Here is a 13,498-nt window from a genome sequence, read left to right on the forward strand (position 1 = left end):
ACAGGGATTCAGCCTACCCCGTCCTTTCTGCACTCTTCCCTGGGACAGCAGGGATCCCAGGAATTCCTCTAGGGGCCTGGCTGCAGGAGAGTCCCCACTCCAAGGCCCAAAGGAGGCAGGTGGGAGTATGTGAACAGGACAGGAAACGCCGAGCAGGAACCTGCAGAGTATGGGGGAGCCCTCAGGCCTGCCTACCGTCTCAACACCAGCATTTGGATTCCAATGGGAAGGAAAACAAGAAGATTGAAAAAGACAGAGAGGAGCAGGAGAGTGTGCAAGGGACAGTCTCTGTCTTCCCCATTGGCTGTTTGCCAGATCATGGCCTGTTGGCACCCCTCGCTTGTTCATAGGTGGCTGGCAACATAGCCATAAATCCACCTGTGCCAGTCGATGAATCGACAAACGGCAAGAGATGACCCTGCTTCAGCCACGGAGGCCAGTGCTCAGACTCCAGCCGGCTGGAGGCTCCCAGACTGCTGGACACAGCAAAAGGCTCCCAGGCAGGCGAATGGGCTTGGGTTTCTAAGACCAACACGGAAATGCTCAGGTACACTGTGCTGCTTTTCTCTGTAGAAGAGAGAACGTCACTTTCACCAAGTTATTATTTCTTCCTTTTAAAATTTGATTGTTCTAACATTGTTTTAAAAGTCAAGTAGTGCTGCAAGGCTTGTGATAATAAACAGTTGTTATCACTGCACCTCTTCCCACCTCCAGTTCCCTCCCCTGTGAGTCATCTGCCTTCAAGTCTCTCAGCTGTTCCTCCTGAACTTGACCTTCACACTTCTGACATGATGACAATACTATTCCTTTCAGTTTTATCTCACTTACACCACCACCTCCCACACATTCCCACCTATTCCACCTACCCAGCATCTTCACAACTTACACAATTACAAAATTCGCAATCTTTGGCCAAGTCAATATTTAGTTCGGATATTACTATGACCACCATAAATGTTGTCACAACTAAACCCACTTAGGGAACTAGGATGGTCTTTTCTTTTTAGTACAACTTTTTGTTTTTCCTGGGGTTAACTATTGCCTCATTATTTCATAAACTTAATTTTTTTGTCTACTACTTACCAATTATCCCCCCCCCAATTTTCTGATAGACCTATAAAAGTCCTCTCGACAAAGTCAAACACACTAAGTAATCATTCTTTTGTTGTTGCTTTGTTGTTGTTTGTCCTTCCCCTTGGAGACATCCCCTCCAGAGCTCTCTGTCCTATTTGTATCTGGGCTGGCTGACCTCTTGGCTTGTGGCACAGCTCCCCCCCTTAAAGTTCCCTTCAACTTCAGTGAGAATTCCTTCGTATTTTTCTGGTGCTAAATCTAATGTGTCCTGTAGCTCACATCTTTCTCCTTTGGGGTTTACTTCCTTGTGCAAGTGACACCCATACCACAGGAACTTGCTGAGAAAGAATGCATGTGAGGTTCAATGATTTAATCTTTCATATCTTCAAACATCTTTGTTCTACCCTTACGTTTGATTTTTCATTTATTATTTGAAAATGTGGCTTGCCTTTTCAGTAAGGAAATTCATGTCCTGCAGGTCTGTATTGTTTCGTTTTGTCTTTTGACATCTTTCTCCTCTTTCTGCTCACTCTGAGTGCCAACTCCAGAGCTGGTCTGGCTCAATTTCTCTATAGTGTGCACTTCCTGAGTTCTCTTCAGTGAGGTGGATGAGTCATCTAGCCAGATGGATAATAAGGAAGTCTCAGGGACTAAGTGTCTCTGACAATACATTCAGCCACTACTACAGTGTGAAGCCAGCCCCTCATCCCCACCTTCAGAGACCTCTAGTGCCTCAGATTCCTCGGCCATTCTGGAGCTGCTGTGCCCGTGGCTTGTGTAGCTGGAGATCATTTTGGCAATCAGTGGTGTTTCAGCTTTCACTGTTCTGCCGCGCCAGCGCATCAACAGGGATCACCTGTGGCTGCATGAACCAGAACCCCATTCCAGGGCTCAGCCAAACAGCACTTTAATTTTCTTACCCAAGCAAGCAGTCCTGGCTTATACAGCCTCCCCAGGATGTCACCAGGACCCCAAGCTCCTTCTATCTCGCTGCTCTGCCATCCTGTGTCACTTTCTTCCTCATGGAGGCTTCCTGGTCACAAGACACCCACTCCACCTCCAGTCTCTTGTTCACAATCCAAGGAGATGGAAGGAAAGAAATGATGAGGAACCAGGACGGCTGCAATGTCAGCAACAGTATTTCCCAGGATCTCTAGCAGATTGTTTCTTGGGGGGGGGGGGTTGTTTGTTTTTTGGGGTTTTTTGTTTTGCTTTGTTTTTGAGGCAGGGTCTCACTCTGTCACCCAGGCTGGCTGGAGTGCAATGGTGCAATCCTGGCTCACTGCAGCTTCGACCTCCCAGGCTCAAGCAATCCTCCCATCTCAGCCTCCTGAGTAGCTGGGACTGCAAACACGCACCACCATACCTGGCTCAATTTGTTTATTTTTTTATAAAGACAGGTTTCACTATGTTGCCCAGGCTGGTCTTGAACTCCTTGGCTCAAGCAATCCAAGCTGGTGAGAACGTGGAGCCAGTGAAGCTCACACAAGTCACCAACGAGAATGCAAGATGCAATAGCCACTTTGGAAAATAGATGGGCAGTTTCTTATAAAGTCAAACAGATACTTAATGAATGACCCAGCAATCCTAATCCTGGGTATTTACCCAAAAAGTAAAAACTAGTGATCAGGGCAGGCACAGTGGCTCACACCTGTAATCCCAGCACTTTGGGAAGCTGAGGTAGGCAGATCTCTTGAGGTCAGGAGTTCAAGACCAGCCTGGCCAACATGGCAAAACCCCATCTCTACTAAAAATACAAAAATTAGCTGGGTGTGGTGGTGTACACCTGTAGTCACAGCTACTCGGGAGGCTGAGAGAGGAAAATTGCTTGAACCTAGGAGGCAGAGGTTGCAGTGAGCCAAGATTACGCCATAGCACTCCAGCCTGGGCAACAGAGTAAGACTCTGTCTCAAAAACAGAAACAAAACAAAAACAAACACAAACAAACAAAACCTAGAGATCACAGAAAAACCTGGAGACAAATGTTTCTGGCAGCTTATTCATAATTGTTCCAAACTGGAGACAACCCAAATATCCATCAGCTGGGACGTGGATAAGCAAACTGTGGGGAACCCCAACAGCAGATATTATTGTTCAGCAACAAAAAGGAACCATCTACTGACACTTACAGCGACATAGATGAATCTCAGACGTGTTACGCTGAGTGAAAGATGCCAGACACCAAAAGCTACACACTGAGATCCCATGGAGAGGACATTCTGGAAAAGGCAAAACTGTAGAGACAGGGAACAAATTGGCGGTTGCAGGGGCTGAGAGTGGGAGCAGGGAACTGGCTGCCAAGGAGCGTGGGGGTGGTGTGGGGGTGATATAGATATGGTCTATGTTTGGCTATGGGGCTGGTTACACAACTGTGACCACTTTGTCCAACTCATAGAACTTTGTCAAAACTCATAGAACTGTACACTAAAACAATGAGTTTGACTGTATGTTGATTATATAACTCTCCCTTTTTGTTTAATAGAGTCTCATTCTATTGCTTGTCACCCAGGTCAAGCAATCCTGCCACCCCAGACTTCCTGGTAGCTAGGACCTACAGGCACGTGCCACTATGCCCAGCTAGTTTTAATTTTTTTTTAGAGATGGGGTCTTGCTGTGTTGTCCAGACTGGTCTCAAACTCCTGGCCTCAAATGACCCTCTCACCTCAGCCTCCTAAAGTGCTGGAATTACAGGCATGAGCCACCTCGCCAGCCTATATCTCAATAAGCCTGACTTTTAAAAGGTTTCAGGCTGAATGCGGTGGCTCACAAGACCAGCCTGGGCAACATGGGGAGACCCCATATCCACAAAATGTTTTTAAACTATTAGCCGGGTGTGGTGGTATGCACCTGTAGACCCAGCTACTGGAGAGGCTAAGGCAGGAGGATCACTTGAGCCCAGGGTTTTGAGGCCACAGTGAGCCATGATCATGCAACTACACTCCAGCCTGGATGACAGAGCAAGACCCTGTCTCTAAAAAATAAAGGGAAAATAAAATTGTAAAAGGTTTCAATCAACAAACTTGTAGAATGCTGCATACCACACCCCTATTTATTGACACCCTGATCATGTCAGGCCAAGGCCCTGAAAAGTCCTGCAGTTCATTTAACCAAGAGTATTATCCTTCAAGCCTTTTTCCGAGTGACAGCAAAAGTAACCATCTTGATGTGTTGGCAAGCATCAAGCAAGATGATCTGGAATGTCTCGCTCCGCACAAATAGTCTGTGACTGTAAAGTGGTTTGGGCCAATGGCCTCCCTGAAGGAGGCTCTGGGAAGTGGGAATCAGACTTTGTGTTTAGGTTTCTTTGCAGACAGCCGCCTCCTCTCCTCATTCACGTGCTGACTCAGGTCTTCTCCAGCCCAGGAACCATGCAAGGAGGGAGCAGACCACATGTATGTCCACACCCTTGGAAAACAGTGGCTCCCACAAAGGGAGAGAGGCTGAGCCCCAGCCCTGTGGATGGTTGCTGCCCAGCCCTGGGAGGCTGGTGGCAGACACGCCCTGGGAGGCTGGTGGCAGCCAAGGGACCAGACTCTCTCAGCCCATGGCCCTGCCATCAAGTCCGTCACTGGTGTGTCACTTCCTCATGGGCTAAGCACTGCTCATCCATTTCTAGTTTGGCCTTCACAAGTGCCCCTTGAGGCAGTGTGGTGTCATGTCCATGTGTCATGACGTGTGGCAAAGCCGCTCACCACCGACCAACACGCCTCCCAGGGGTCAGGAGCCCAGTACCAGATGGGGGCAGAACCATCCTTCCCAAGGTCTAGGCTGTCTGTCCTTGGAGTCAGAGCAGCTCAGGGCCCAAACCCTCGAGTCACTTCCCATTTCCACACCCTTCCAGGTGTTTAGGGAGACAGCTAAACTCAGCCCCCGGGGAAGCACTCACCAGGAACTCCAGCAGGAAAGGAGGGCAGCCAGCCAGCGTGTGGGTGCCTTCTCCTCCAGCTCCACTAGCAGCAAATCGTGTTGGCCTTGTCCCTCCCTCTGCCTCACCCCTAGCCTCCTGCTGTCCAGTCCAGATGCTAAAAATAGCCCCAACCTGCATTCAGAATCCAGCACATCATACCTTCCACACCAGGCATCTGCGCAGTTGACAGTGGAGGCCACTGTGACTCCACTACCTCCCCAACACAGCCTTCCACCTGCCATGGCAGAGGGAGCTTGCAAAACCAGAGGGTGGGTGCAAGAACTCACGCCCTCTCTAGATGCTTTCCAGAGGTAGGCGGGGCGGCCAATGGTTGCACCTGAAGCCCAGGAGAAGAACTGACCTCACTGGCTTTGTAAACACCATGATATTCAAGTTCTCATGTTTCCTATTTCTGAGCCAAATCACTGTCAACATACATGAAATCCATCTATGAATGTGGTCTACAAAGAGATTCTTTATTTTGCAAGACAAGTCCATAGCAAGCAACTCTTTTGAGTCCTGAAAATATATTGTTTTTCAAAATTCCGAGTGACGTGCAGCTATTTCATAAACCGGAGCACATGATCGGGTGTACTATTACCCCTTCCTCTAGGTGGTATTTCAAAGGATACGTATTTCCCCCACCCTTCATGAATTAACTCCTTGTTTTACTTTCCTAGGGCGGCAGTCACAAGATACCACAGACTGGGTGGCTGAAAACACAGAAATGCGTTCTTTGGCAGTTCTGGAAGCTATCATGGAATCCTGAAATCAAGGTGTGTCCCGGATGTCTCCAGGGAGAACCGTTCCTGGCCACTCTCTGCTCCTGGTGTCAGCTGGCACTGCCAGGCGTCCCTCGGCTTGTAAGGGCGTCACTCCCGTCGCAGGCCATCTTCTCCCTGCCCCTTTACTTCACCTTCCCTCAGTGTGTGTCTGTCTGTATCCAAATTTCTCCTTTCTGAAAGGACACCAGTCATACTGCACTAGGGTCCCTGCTAATGACCTCATTTTAATCGGATTACTCTGTAAAGGTCTCATCTCCAAGCACGGTCACATTCTAGGGGACTGGGGATCAGGACCCCAACATACCTGTTTTGGGGGACACAATTCAACCCTAACACTCACATTTTCTAATAGAAGAGGAGAGGGGAGGGAAGGAGGGAAGGGGCACGGGGGTGGAGACCTCAGCAGGAGAGAGGGAGAAGCCAGCCTGCCGCCCTGCGCATACTGGCTGTGTTTCTGTGCATTGTGCTTTTGTTCTGCATGCTGGGCGGGCAGAACAGGGTGCTGGCATCCAGGTTCACCCAGAGGGGAGAGGGACCTGCAGGGGGAGGGGAGCACTCAGGGGATCAGGGGAGGAGAGTGTGGGCCAGGTGACCTGCTAGGCGAGAAAAAGTCGGGGAACCTGCACAGCATTTGCAGACAGCATGACAGCAGCCGCTTGCTCCCCTCTGAGCCCCAGCCCTCAGCAAGCCGGCCTCTGGCTCCAGGTCTGGGAGCGGTGTGGAAGTGGATCTTGGCTCTCCCTCCCTGGCAGCACCCCATCTCCCTTTGTCTCTCCAGCCAGAGGTGGGCCTGTGGGGATGCTAATCTCAGAGCCACCTCTCCATCTAAGGTTGCTAGAAATTCAGCAAACAAAAGATAGATTTAGAAAACAAAACAAATTTTTAAAAATAATATGGCCAGTTAAATGTGAGTTTCAGTTTCCAATAAATAAATGTTGCCTGGGATATACTTACATCAAAAAGTTATGTGTCACTTACCTAGCATTCGCATTTCACTGGGCATCCTAATTTCTATGTGGTAACCGACTGCCACTGGACATGCTGTTTACTTCTCTATCGTCACGCAGCCAGTTGCCACACTCAACACAGCACTGCAAACATTGCCAGTGGATCCTGACTTCCTCGTGGACCTACTGTGTCAGGGAAAAACAAACAAATGAACCCTGGAAGGAAACACCATGAGTTGTTAGTAGTGCCTGTCTCTGATTGGTGGGCTTATGGGTGGTTTTCAATTTTTTGTCTTTAATTTTTTTTTTTTTTTTAGTCTGAGTCTCACTCTGTTGCCCAAGCTGGAATGCAGTGGCGTGATCTCAGCTTACTGCAATCTCTGCCTCCCCGGTTCAAGCAATTCCCCTGCCTCAGCCTCCCAAGCGACTGGGATTATAGACGTGCGCCATCATGCCCAGCTAATTTTTGTGTTTTTGGTAGAGATGGTGTTTTGCCATGTTGGCCAGGCTGGTCTTGAACTCCTGACCTCGGGAGATCTGCCTGCTTTGGGCACCCAAAGTGCTAGGATTATAGGCGTGAGCCACAGCACCTGGCTTGTCTTTAATTTTTTGTTTATACTTTTCTATACCTTCTAATTGTTTTCAACCAATACGTATATCCCAGAAAATGTTTTAATGATAAAAATAAAACAATTGCCCTCTCCTCCTTGGAGCCCCGTCCACAAGAGCAGCTTCTGCAGATGTGGGAAGGAGGAGAAGACTTTGTACCTGGGTCCCAGGCCACGTGAATAATTAACCCTGTCTAGGGAGCCTTGGAGGTCTGATGAGGCCAGGGCTTGAAGGAAAGCAGCAGAGCACGCCAGGATCCAGGCTTGTGGGTACCAGAGTCCCCGGAAATGGTCCCCAATGGGGGAGGAACCAGTAGCCATCACCCCCAAACCCCAGCCACCGCCCCCCACCATGTGAGCGAGGTGACATCTGGTTTTCCACACACACCTCCCCATGTTGCTGGACACAGGCAAGGCCACCCAACCCCCAAGTCAGAGTCACCCGGACAGACGGACACCAGGCATCTTAGCACTTCCATGGCCAGAGGCCTCCTGAGGTGGGAACCAAGTCCTAGCCCATCCCAGGCCATCCCCTTCAGGACCTTCCTGGGGAAACGGGGAGACCAGGCTTAGAGGAAGGCTCCACACCCCGGGTCCAGACAGGGGTGAGGGGGAAGAGGGGTGAGCACCTGTGTTAGGGACTTTGAACTCTCCAAGTCAGGTGACTGCATCCAGCTGAGACTCCTGGCCTCACCTCCAGCGTGGAATGAGCAGCTGGTCCCATCCCGTCCACCCCTCCAGTGCTGCGGAACAGAACGGGAACAGCAAGTCCCCATGTGCTGTCTCCCCGCCCTTCTACAGCACTGGTGGCACAAATGCTGGGGACAGTGCCGGCCCCACTCACAGGAGAGCTGCTGGGCCGGCTCCGAGGCTCCCACCAGACCCCACAGGCGAGTGGAGAGCTCTCCTCAGGAGTGAGGGGCGGTGCCCCGCAGAGGGGCCTCCACATCTTTGGCAAGTTGCACCCACACTTAAAAGAAACCCTGGGAGAGGAAGGCCCTTACTGTTTCCTTCTTCTAAGGATGTCAGCCCTAAGGCCACCTTGGAGGCTTCTCCTCCCAGGCTCTCTGTTTATAGATAAGGAAACTGAGGCACAGAAAAGCTGGGTGACTTCCCAGGGTCACAGAGCGGCTTTGTAAAAACAGGCCTCTGTGGGGTCTCCCAGCTCCTGTTTCCCTCCCACCCGGAGCAGCTCCTCGCTCCTCCTCCTCTCTCCCCTCTCTCCTCTTTCAACCCCTCCCATGTCCTGGAGCAGGCAGGTCCCACGTGTCTCCTGTGCTGAGAGGAGGAGGGGGCAGAGAGGAAGAGAGGGGGTGCAGGGCATGGGGAAGGTGCCCTCCAACCCCAGGAGCTCACGAGTCCATTCAAGAGTGCCCTTTCACCGGGCCCCATGGCTTCCGAAGAGCGGCTGTGATGGGAGCGGTGACTGGAAAGTTTTGCGTGCCAGTTTCTGAGTTGGGACGTTTTATGTGAGTGGATGGTGCGGTTGGCAGGTGGGGCTGCCTGCCCGGTGCCCACAAAACTCAGGCGGAGGTTGCTGCTGACAAGGAACTCAGGGAAACCCAAAATTCACAGGAGATAAAACAGCTGCTAAGTAAGCTCTATTGTGTCTATACGATGGAATTCTACCAAAAGTCACGCTGCAGAAGAACCTTCACTGACGTAAGGAAGCATTGAGCACCTATTACTGAAACAAAAACAGAGATCGTGAGGTGGAACGTGGATTATGATACCCATTTATCTAAAAGGAAAAGAATATGAATTCATCTGCATAGACAAGAATCTGCAAAATGTTAATTTGTAGAAAGGGAGGAGTTTTTTCCATGTGTTTTCCAGTTTTTCTACAATGAGCAAACACTACTTTTTTTTTTTAATCATTAAAACGACACTTTTTAATGGAAGAGAGGAGACCACCCATGTAGAAAGGACTGAGAACAGGTCTGAAAGTGAATTCAGGTGACCTGTGTTGAATGCCTCGGAAGAATCTCGAATCTAACCAGGGCCTGTTGCAAGTTGCCTGACCACTGTTTAGCAGCAAGTCCAGACCTCAGGGAGAGCAGGAGTGAGTGGCACATCCACTCCTGAACCAGGCCCTTTAAAATGGGTCCATCACCAAGAAGAAGGGCAGCCACGTTCTGGAAGGACTGGTCTCGGCAACAGGCAGCCTGTGTCATGCCTCCATCTGTGGTCTCTGCAGTGGACAGTCTGTGTGACGCCTCCATCCATGGTTTTTGCAGTGGACAGTCTGTGTCATGCCTCCATCCATGTCTTCCAGCAACACCACCTCACTCTGCTTTGCACAATCACTCCACCTCCCTGTAATGCCCAACCTTGTTTTTCCTTTATCCACCTAGCCTTGTTTCTCCCTTAGCTGAGAGAGCCAGACAGACTCCATCTTGGCTCTTTCACTGGCAGCCCCTTCCTCAAGGACTTAACTTGTGCAAGCTGACTCCCAGCACATCCAAGAATGCAATTAACTGATAAGATGCCGTGGTGAGCTATATCTGCAGTCCCCAAGAATTCGTCTGATTGATAATGCCCAAAGCCCCGAGTCTATCACCTTGTAATAGTCTTAAAGCCCCTGCACCTAGAACTGTTTACTTTCCTGTAACCACTTATCCTTTTAACTTTTTGACTACTTTATTTCTGTAAAATTGTTCTAACTAGACCCCCTCCCTCCCCTTCCTAAACCAAGATATAAAAGTTAATCAAGCCCCTTCCTCGGGGCCGAGAGAATTTTGAGCATTAGCCGTCTCACAGTCGCCGGCTAATAAAGTACTCCTAATTCATCTCAAAGTGTGGCATTTTTCTAACTCGCTCAGGTACAACATCCCCACACGCCCTGCCCTCACTTTGTATGCACACAGCACACACCTGTGCACATACAAACATCCACTTTCACACATGTACACACTCACTGAGGTGAACAGGCACACTCAGGCACACACACACTCACATTTGGTACATGCAGCTCCTGAGGGGTAAGGCTGACCTCCTTCTCAGGAACGGACACAAGACTGAGGGCTGGGTCACTCAGACACTTTGCCCCTCAGGCCCCACGGATTGACTTAGGGGTGAACTGTGAATCCCTGGGAGATTCTTTCCTGCCACGCATTCCTGCTGATGGGAAACAAAGCAAAGTCTTTGAGGGCTTCTGGACGAGGCAGGAGTCTGTGATAAAAGAGCTGTGAGAGGAGAAGCCCCTTTGCCACCTGCCCTCCTTTTTGCATTGGATGTTGTCCTCAATGGACATGATGCCTGGAGCCCCTGCAGCCATCTTGCCTCCATGGGGCAAAGCCAGGAAAACCTCACTGACTTAATGGCTTCCCTCCAGCCTTTCCAAAGCCCTGCTCTGGCCTCAGAGAGGGAGGAATTCTGTCACTTAAGGCCCAGAGCACCCTGCTGCTCCCTTCACTCCAGAACCAGAGCCACGTGGCTGACAGGCAAAGGGTCAGAAACATAGCTCGTGTTTTCTGCTCTCTGCACTTGGTCATTCTGCATAGAATTTGGCTCCAAGGCCTGGCCTGACACCTTCACACCAAGGTGCCGTAAATGAAACCTTTACTCCTTAGACATCCTCACCTCTGCGTTCCCACGGATCCACAATCTTCTATTTGTAAAATGATTCCCGGTTGTCACAGAGACCAGGGCACCGCAGTGCAGCTGGAATGTTAGGTGGGGTCCAAGGTTCAGTCCTGGGGGTAGGGAGTGGGGCAGGCGGCTTCACTGGGCCCTTTATCTGCCTGATTCTCATTTTTCTTACACAATAGTCTACTCATTATTCCTTCCCTAAGGGCCAGGACACAGGTCTGCCTGGGGTTACAGTCCCTGTCTTTACAAGTCCTCTCCTTCTGGCTCTTGGGTGTGCCTGAGCTCAAGGGAGCCTCCAAGCAAACTTGGCAGGGGGTGTCCCCCAGGGCAGAGGTGGGGCCCTGGCTCAGCACCCCCAGAACTCACAAGGTGGAGGCGGGGGATCCTGCACCTGACCTTCACCTTCGTGTGGATCAGATCAGAGCAGAAGTTCTATTTCTGGAACTGTCAGACCTGCTGACCTCCAGTCGCAGGAAGGCAGGCAGAAATACAAGATGCAGCTCTTGTTACACCTCCTGCACAGACCAACCTAGTTTTGGCTCCACACAGCCACTCGCTCTTTCACTCAACACGTGTTTCCGAGCATCTTCTATGTGCCTTTTCTCTATCATCAGGTGGGGGCCCCTGTGGTGGGCAGAATAACGGCCGCTGCAAAGATGCCAAATCTCATCCCCAGAGCTTCCACAGAAATCTTGCAGATGTGGTTCAAGTCTTCCAGCAACACCACCTCACTCTGCTTTGCACAATCACTCCACCTCCCCACATCTTGGGGAGATTCTCCTGGGTCAGTCGGGGGGTCCAGTGTCATCCTAGGGTCCTTACGAGAGGGAGGAAGGGAGGCGGAGGAGGAGATGCAAGGATGAAGCAAAGGTTGGAGTGATGTGGTCTGCTGCGGGGACCCTGAGGCATACAGGCGGCCTCTGGAAGCTGAAAAGGCAGGAAGGCAGCTTCTCCCCTGAGCCTCCAGAAGAACCCGGCCCTGCTGACACTGGCCCAGGAGCCCCTTCCCCCATCAGGGCCTGGAGAGGGAAGAAATGACTGTTCACAGATTTTACCCCGCAAGACCCATTTCAGCATTCTGATTTTGAGAACCATAAGATAGTGTGTGTTGTTTAAGCCTCCAAATCTGTGGATATTCATTACAGCAGCCTTGGGAAACTGACACCGCCTCCCCCAATCCTCCCTCCCACCCCCACCGACACCTGAACCCTCCCGTTGCTCTTCTCTGCCGATTCACAGGGATTCACACTCTTCCTACTTGCAGCTGTGCCACAGGAAACATCCTCCGCCAGGTCTTCTCTCACAGTGTGGCCTCTGCACACAGATTATCCACCTGTAGACCTGGACGGGACCCTCGAGGCTCCCTACTCTGACCATCTGGTTTTATAGCTGAGGAACCAGAAGCCGAGGCAGGTAACTTGGTGCAGCCTATAGGCCTCCATCCCTCCAAGTGCCCACAACTTAGGTGCCCACGACAACAACACTGGCCTACCGCAAAGACCCAGCCCAGAGGAACAAGGTGCCACTGTATGTCTGAAAAGGGGGCCCTCAGCCTCACTAGGGAGCACCTTCCTCCATCAGGGTCTTGACAGTGAAGAGCAGGCTGTTTCCATCTTCAGGACAGAAGGCACCTGTGCATAGGAAGAGGGTCGAGAGGCTCATCTGGAATCCCTCCTCACTCACTGCATGGACAACCTGATCCTGTTCTCATCATTGGTTCTGAATCCATCAGCCCAGCAAGACAGGTCTCTCCAGCAAGTTCTGTAAAATACAACCATAGCCGGGCCTGGAGTCAGCCCCCGATAAAGGGTTCATCATGGAGTCAAAGCTTCCTTCACATTGGGAAGAGCCTGATGATGCCACCTTGGTGCCACCTGTGCAGGCCGTGTCCCGCTTCTGTTATGGGCTGGAGAGAAAAGAGTGACATGGACCTGTTCATGAAAGGCTCTTCCTGCAACACCAAGGCTGGGGCCTTCAGGGCCGCCGTGAAGAAAGGCGGCTCCTGCTTGGCAGAGAGAAAAGAGGAGGGAGAGCAGGTGAGTTACCAGCATTGGGCCCCTCGGCCCAGCCTAGTGGAACCTGTCCCCATACAGCATGTTTTTAGTTTGAATGGTTTTACAATGTTGGAGCTGTAACTTTACAAATTTGCTTTGCCTTCATAACTCTGTAAGAGCTAAAAGCAAACATAGCTTTAATCAGCATTTACAGTGTGCAGGAGCATCTTTCCTTTAATTCTGCAGGAGGATTTGTGCCCTGTGGATGCTGTAACAAAGTATCACAAACCCACAAGTCAGGAATGAAGGTGTGGGCAGGGTGGGTTCCTCCTGGAGGCTCTGGGGGCACATCTGTTCTGTGCCCGCCTCCAGCTTCTGATGGTCGCCTCCGATGCTTGGCCTCCCGTGACTGTGGAAGCCTCTGTGTAGTCTCCACTTCCATCCTGCCAGGGCTCTCCTCCCCTGTGTCTGTCCCTCCTGCCTTCTGTGTGGCTAATCTCATGAGGACACCGTTCATTGGGTTTAGGGCTCACTCTGAATCCAAGATGAGCTCATCTCGAGATTCTTCTTCTTTTTTTTTCTTTTTTTTTGA

The 13,498-nt window shown here is 50.8% G+C and overlaps 1 long non-coding RNA gene across 1 annotated transcript; it reads left to right on the forward strand.

Moving 5' to 3' along the window:
* The first annotated feature begins 11,587 nt into the window (after positions 1 to 11,587).
* Positions 11,588 to 12,733, forward strand: LOC103888904 (uncharacterized). Its single transcript, XR_653269.3, has 3 exons — positions 11,588 to 11,696; positions 12,152 to 12,325; positions 12,494 to 12,733. It is a non-coding gene; the product is annotated as an uncharacterized LOC103888904 (long non-coding RNA).
* Positions 12,734 to 13,498: the final 765 nt, after the last annotated feature.

The sequence above is a fragment of the Pongo abelii genome, chromosome 22 (assembly GCF_028885655.2).
Source record: "Pongo abelii isolate AG06213 chromosome 22, NHGRI_mPonAbe1-v2.0_pri, whole genome shotgun sequence".
Lineage (NCBI taxonomy): Eukaryota > Metazoa > Chordata > Mammalia > Primates > Hominidae > Pongo > Pongo abelii.